Here is a 7932-nt window from a genome sequence, read left to right as displayed (position 1 = left end):
TGTAGAAGCAATATACTTCTAAATAACACAGGGATATAAAGAATCCCAATAGAATATAGATATTAGTTTGAACTGAACTATAATAAAGGCTATAAAAATTCACAGGCTGCACCTAATGCCACTGTTAGGGGAAAACATACATGTTTCCCTGTGTATACAGGGTGAAAAGAGGGAGCAAACCCAGAAGAGAAGCACTTGTCTCAAGAAGTAAGAAAAAGAGAAACAATGGAGCTCAGACATGGTGGCAGGTTGGGAGACACAAAGAACACAATTAAACAAATAGAAAAGAACCCTCGATGGAGAAGGTCTACAAAGCCCAAAGGATATTGCTGGGGAAAGAGTAAGTAGGGGATGGGTCCCTGATGACTGATCCTGGGTGAGTGAGAAGGGCAAGGGCCTGAAGGAGGATGAAAAGGCTCACATCATCACCTGGCTCACAGACATTTTAAAAGTCCACAAGAGGACGCTATGGAAAACTTTATATCAGAAGAAGTAGACAAATTCCTAGAAAATATATTTATGAAAACTTTTATAGCAACTGAGAAGGCAATTCCTGTAAAGTGGGCAAATTCCTAGAAAAATGCATTTACCAAAAGACAAAATAAATATTCAAATATGCTAAATTAATTAAAGATACTGCATTCACAATCTACCTGCTTGCTTCTTGGGGAGTAGTTATTCTCTAGGCCTCCTCTTTGTGAGTTGTTGTTCAGATAATTTTTTGAAATTTCTTTTTCCTGTTTGCACAGCTTGCTCCTTAGTCTCAGACTACTCCTCAAAACTAATTGTCTCCTTTTAATGCAGCAGGCTTTCTAGCACATCTGAAGGAAGGTGACAGTCATATAGCAGGCCTGTGGTGCCCTCTGTGGTGCAGATGAGGGTCATCCTCAGTGCCAGACTGGTTTTGGGATATTAAACCACCTGGAATTCTTGGGCAAATCCTACCTGTTCATATTGTATACTCCTTGTCAGTGTTGCTCCATTCAGATGACCAGTATCTTATTAATGATTTTTGCTTTTCTTAAGGAGGGACAATAAGTGATCTGTGGTTTTCTTGTCATGTTTACTCTTGATTTTGTATAAAATAATATTTGCCTTGTAGAATGAGTTGGAAAGTGTTCTTTCTTCCCTATTTTCTGAAAATGTTTGCAGATGAGAATCATAGCTCTGTTAAGACCCACAATACCCTTCCACCTAACAACTGCTCCTCTGTAATAGCAGCCTGTTATTCTAGTTTCAATCAAAGGAACAGTCCTTTAAACCTTAGGAAGACCAATCATTATAATTTTTAAGCATCTCTCTTGTTTTTCTTATTCATCACACATGGGGGTAATTTCTCAGGGTTTTAAGCTTTCAAACTTTTTGTTGTTCCTGAATTTGAATCCAGGCACACTTAAGAATGTCCAACATCCCCTGCCCTATTATTGTTTTATTATTATTATTATTATTATTATTATTATTATTATCATCATCATCATCATCATCATCATCATCATCAACATCCCTGGTGATCACATATTGGAGGAAGGAGGTAAAATGAATTCAGAAGGTGTGTAGTACCTGAATGAACTGACAAGTCAGTGATGGTGACCATGGGAATGAACTCATGCAGCCAAATGTTCCCATATGAAGAAAAACAGGGCCCCCACTGAAGAGAATGAAAGCCCTCCCCACTGGACCTGCTTCAAAACAATCCCACAGTGCCCTAGCAACCACCATGCTATCAATGCTGCCTGGGAGCCACAGCCCATTTTACCTGGAGCAGACAAAGAGTGGTTGAGGGAGGTTGAGAAGAGGTGTAAGAGGAATGCAGGAGGTGGATGAGCTCAATGAGCCTTCACATACCCCTCTCCTCCCTCCATGGAACCTCTTGCATTCCCTCTCAGAGGCTCAATCATAACTGACAGAGGTAGGAGAGCTGGGGTCACAAGCAGCTCAAAGGAGATTTCTGGTGGGAGCAAGAGTAGCAGTTGGGTACCCCACAGGAACACAGAGTCCTGGATATTACTCACAGATACAGCTCAGATATTCTGCCTTGTGTGTCCTCAGAAGCCAGTGAGGGGAAAAGATCCAGACCCAATATTGTCTGATTGTGGACTCAGCTCAGGTCTGCAGCACCCTGGGAGCATCAGATCGCTGTCAGCACCATGGGGTGCTGGAGGTCAGACTGAGCTGGAATGAAATGTGCAAAGACAAATGACAGCCTGTCAGAGCCAAGAGGCTTACTGGAGATCACTTTTCCCCAGTGACCCAGTGTTGATGAGAAAGCAGAAGCCCAGAGAAAGAAAGGGATTCCCTAAAGGCACAAGGTAAACTTTAGATTAGGCCTGGAATCACACTTCTGCTCCTTGCTCAGACACAGCTTACTTCCTGGAAGACTCTCTGGGTGACACCTGCTGGCCAGAATCACTGTAGGTTCGGAAAATCCATGCAAGCCTTTCCAGGGGATTTTGGAATACTAACAGCTCCAGAATGGGCTCCAAGGCCACATGGGAGTGTCCTTTTTCTCTTGCTGAGCATATCTCCAGCTGCTTTTCTCCCTTACTGCCCTGCTACATCACCAGCCAACTTACCACACCTCTGCAAACAGGAGTGTGCACATCCCAGGCTTTGGGACAAATGGGGCTTTCCACTGGTATTTTCAGGCCTTCCAGCTAAGATTTTCTACTTAAAATCACCAAAAAGGAACACTAAATGATGACAAGAGAAATTATATAAAATTTATAATTCAGTGTCCTTTAAAAAAATCATCGTTGGAGCACATTCCTACCTGGTCAGTTACAGGTGTCAATGCCTCTTTTTCAATGACAGTGGCAGAGTGAGCAGTTGCCACAAAAGTCATATGGCCCTCAAAAGCTGCTATATTTACCATCAGGGTTTTGAAAAGAAAGAGTTGACCACCTGTTCTCTGAGAAGATTGTTTGTTCCTGTATCAGGAGCATTGGAATAGCTGGCCTCTGCCTGCAACACTCTTCCTCTGATGGACACATGACCTGTCCCTTACTTCCCATTGTGACGTCCTCATAGGCTCTGCCTTGGCCCACCTCCCTGCACTTCTATATATGGTCTTAGATTATTTATGCTCTTTTCTCACATGGAGTCACCCTGCCTTTGACTCCCAAAATTTGTATTAGTCCCACTAATGTCTCAGTTCCTTGATAGCAGGGACATCATCATTCCTCAGGATTCCTGGATCCAGAAACTAGTGATGACCTTACAAAGAACAAGTGCTCAATGAATATTTGTTGACTAAATAACCAATGTCAGATAACAAAAGGAGTAGGCCTAGGATCCAGGAGCAAAAGCCAAATTCAACCTTCGAACAGGAAATCTTACTACACTGTGGTGGTGGAATCCATGTATGAAGGGAAGAAGTGCTGCCAAGAATTCCTCTGTGAACAGGAGACATTGGGGTGTGGGATGTCAGCACAAATGGGCACAGCACAGAGGATACAGCATCTCTACCCTGAAACCTGCTCACAAGCATCTCCACCAGGAAACACGCGTGAGATGTTCCAAAGGCATCAGGGAGGTAGAAGGTCACATGACTGCAATCTGGCCAATCAGAAGAGACACACTGATTATCTACAGTCTGAGACAAGTCAGGCTGTATAGGTCAGGACTCAATGTGGAACAATAAGGGAAGTTTGAAGACGGAGTTGTAACTATGAAGGCATAGCCCTCAAAATATCACACCCAATCAGAAGTCAGCAAGCAGGTCATGAGAGATTACTCCTGCTGTCCTCACCAGCAACAAGATGCAGCTTTGCCTCAGGCACTGGACTTCTTTCTTTCTTATATCATTCTCCCTGCATTCTTTGCTTGCTCTGCCAAAACAATTTGAACTCATTTCTCTGTCACTGTTCATCCAAAGATTCCTGAGAGTTCCTACCAGCTGTCTAAATGGAGAACTCTGGAACATTAATTACCACCAATAAACTGGAATGGTGGATTCAGCAATTGTCTACAATAAAAACAATCACCATGAACTAGATCTGGCTTTAGTAGAGCAAACCATAGCTGTCAAATATATCATCCACACCAGTAATGACTGTATTAGAATTAATGGTATGGTCAGTGGTGATATAATTCCATTAGTTCTGAAAATGGTAAATATAGAGTTGATTATGTAAAAAAAAACATTTTAGGAAGTTAGGAAAATTTTCAATTTCAAAATGTGAACAGAGAATGCAGAAGAGATACAGCATATATTCTTTCTATGGAAGGAGGATAAAATATAATAAGCGAGTTATTGGGAAAGAGGGAAAGAGCAACATAATTTGATCCTTAGTATAAGTAGAGACAAAGAGAAACAAGAGGAAAAAAAGTAAAGGACACTAGTACAAAATTAAAACAAAATATATAATCCAAAAACCCAAACACCTACAAGGTAATACTAGGAAGCAATAGGTACATTTAAAAATGCTAAACATGAAAGAAGAAATAAGTATATTTATATATGTCCTTGAACCAATCAGCATAGCCAGAATTCACATGACAATGCACACATGTTCCCACCACTTTTTTTTGTGTGTGTGTGTGTGTGTGTGTGTGTGTGTGTGTGAGAGAGAGAGAGAGAGAGAGAGAGAGAAAATGAAAAATAAAAAGAAATGAAAATTTAGAAATCCCAACATCTTAGTGTAGAATGAAGAAACTATCTTCACTGAGGTCGTCAAAATAGTTGATTGGACTCAGTGGTCACTGTCTATGCCCTAGGGTCTTTCTTTCCATTTCTTCTTGAGTTAAATACTGAAATTACAGAGCAAGGGGTGGGAGGTGTTAAGACCATTCTGTCTTTGTGTTGCTCTCTGAGTTGCCAGTTGGAATGGCTTGAGAATGAAGACTCAGCTTCCCTTCGCAACAGTATGAGGTGGAAGGAATTATTCAGTAATGTCAGTACTATTTTCTTCATTCACCCCAGTTTGGTACACTGGTACACAGTTGGGGTACTCAGTTTGCGTATGCTCAGGGTACCACTTCTACAGCACTCTGTGAGAGGAGTTCCAGCAAGTGAAGCTTAAGTCTAATCAGACCTAATGGGATTTGTTAGTGGTGCCACCTTGGGAGGGATTAGATTGACTAAGACCTAGGGTAGACAGCAGTTCATTTCTGATGTGTGTCTGGTCCTCAGGAGACTCCCTAAAAAACCATTTGTGGAGAAGAGGGGCCAATCCTCCACTGAATGCTGCCCATAAGTACAGCATTCATGGGTTTAGCCCCTGAGGTGTTCACCCTGCCAGCTCAGAATCCCAGCCCACTTCAGCTGGTCACATGAGCCACGAGACACAAACTACAAATGAGTTGTGCTCCCCTTTGTCCTTCTTACTTCAATCAAACAGGGTGAAGTCCACTCTGCCTATTTCACTCAATTGGCCACTCCTTGGTCACTCCATGGGTGTCAGCCAAAATATCACAGCTGTGGTCTTATTTTTTCCCCAAATATCCTAAGATCCCCAGTCACCAGTGCAGTGATCTCACCCAGAGATGACTTCTGCTTCAGTTTCCAGAGGCCAGCTGAGATACAGCACACACTGAACTCTCTGCATCAGCTAAGATCAGGCAGCATTTTTATCATTTCAGGCTTCTCTGAATCCAAACTCTATTCCTCCACTCTCTGTTTGTGGTGAATTAGCACCAGAGGCACACATAAGGCAGCCAGGTCATCACTGATGTAGTCCCTCATTTTTGCTTATTGTACCAAAATTTCTGAGTGTTAAAGCCACTCTGAGTGTCTAATATGAAATGTTAGTGACATCCCTCCTTCTCAGACCCTGCTGAGAATCTGTACACCATTACTTTGGTCCTGAGGCACATCACAGCCTGGAATGCAGCTTTCTTCCATTCCACCATCTTCCATCTCTTAGTCTACACTCCATCTATGTCATTTATATTAGGTGGCCATTGACATGGGTCCCCGGCCACCAAGCTGTGCACTAAGACCCATGGTCCCTCCAGAGAAGTTGCAGCCTATCAGTGGAATGGAGAAACAGTGGTAGAATGGCAGCCCCAGGTGGGTTGGACACCATTGGTGAATGCGGGCATGAGACACAGTGGGCCATCCCTGTAGGAGAGCCAAGGCTCTCTATCATCTCAGCAACAACCAACTCCAACTGGCCCAGTGCAGACCCCTGCTTTAGGCATGGCTGCAGCTAGAGAATATCAACACCCCCTGCACAACCCATGAGCCTATGGTATTCACTATCTCAACCTCTTGCCAGGAGAGGAGGCCAAGAAAAAATGGAAGTAAGAATAATGTGAATGGGATTTAGGGCTAAGCAATAGCATTTGTAATTTTCCTAACCCTAGTTACCATAAGTTTAGAAGAACAGAATTAGTATTTTGTTCAAACCTAATTGCATAAGATTGGGACAATAGCATTGACCTAAGTGCTGTGCACTCCCCTACACTCGCACAGGGGGATAGAAAACCTCGCACTGGTTCCCCTCTCACAGGTGAAGAGTATCATTCTTGTTTCTACTCTTCAATAAATCCTATTCTTACCCTCACTCATCTTGTCTGTGGATTTTATTTTTCAATTCAGAAGATAAGAATAAAGAAAGTGGTAGAAATGGACAGTGTGGGGCTGGGGTCTGCTGCAGCATGGGAGGGCATGGCCCACCCTTAAGAAGTGCAACACTTTTTAGCTTAGAGTGCTGCAATTTGTGCAGACCTCATCTGCCAGAAGAAGTGTAAACATTCCAGTTTCACTGTCACAGCAATAGAAAGCTGATTAAGGCAGAAAATAAGAATGCAAGTGGAATACAGAAAAATACCCATATCTCACTCCATCAATCCTCCCTTCCATCCCCAGCCTCTCCCTACCAGAGTTCAAGTTCTATGAGAGTGAGTCCATCAGATAAATTCCACTGAGTAGTTCATCATTTTGGGACCGTCTGAAGACCACAGGCCAGTCATGTATGAGATGAACTGGCAAATGGCTGGTGGCAATTCATCTTCAGCACTGAGGCTCTCAGGCACAAGGAGTCAACTAAACCAAGGACCTGGAGGAACAAGAACAAAGATCAGAATCTGCAGGAGGAGTCAGGGGGAGGGAATGTACATTCTACAGTTTCTTTCTATGTATTGTGAAGTGACACTTCAGAGAAGTGGTACCATAAATAGTTGCCGCAGTCTGGCTGGGCACAAATGCCGCAGTCTGGCTGGGCACACAATCACGAGCCACCACACAGCTTGTAGATTCAAACAGCAACTCTTTATTCCCGAACTCACACCAGCCGTCTACAATCACGTTCTGGGGAAATCCACGTTCTCTGCCCAAATCCACGTTCTCTGCCCAAATCCACCTCCACTGGGCTTCTATCTCCAAAATATACTGTCTGAATCCCGTGAGAACTCAAGGGGAACTCAGGCAGCAGGATACGCCCTATTCCCAGCAGGAATAATCTTAAACCTTAAACCTGGAACCTAAACTGGGAACGCCCTAAACAAGATTATCTTAAAACCGGGAACACCCTAATCTGCCTTGGTCCTTGAGCAAGGTTAAGTACATTCAATGTCACTGCAACATGGGGTACGCTGGCAAGGAAATTGTCATACCTACTTGGCTAATGGCTCCCAGCATCTCCCCCCTTCTGATTAATTAAACAACAAGCAATGTGGCTTAAGGACCGTGCCTGGTAGGTTGTCCAATTCAACATATGGTTCTTACCCGTCATCGGAAAAACTGACCTTTAGGCGTCAGCCTCCTGTCTTAGGTTGATACCACTCCAATTGAATCATACCCGTCACTGACTACCGGTCCAGCATACAGCCATACTTGTGGATAGGTCTATGCACCAGTGGGGGGGTGAGGTTCTTTGCCTCACCTCTGTTGGCCCCCAAATTTGGCCTTGGTGCCAGTGGGGGAGTGAGGTTAATGTGGCTTATGGACCGTGCCTGGTAGGTTGTCCAATTCAACATATGGTTCTTACC

This window comes from Marmota monax, unplaced genomic scaffold (assembly GCF_021218885.2).
Source record: "Marmota monax isolate L192 unplaced genomic scaffold, Marmota_monax_Labrador192_F-V1.1 WCK01_AAM20220418_F8-fsc00613, whole genome shotgun sequence".
NCBI classification, from domain to species: domain Eukaryota; kingdom Metazoa; phylum Chordata; class Mammalia; order Rodentia; family Sciuridae; genus Marmota; species Marmota monax.
Note: the sequence above shows the minus strand (reverse complement) of the source record.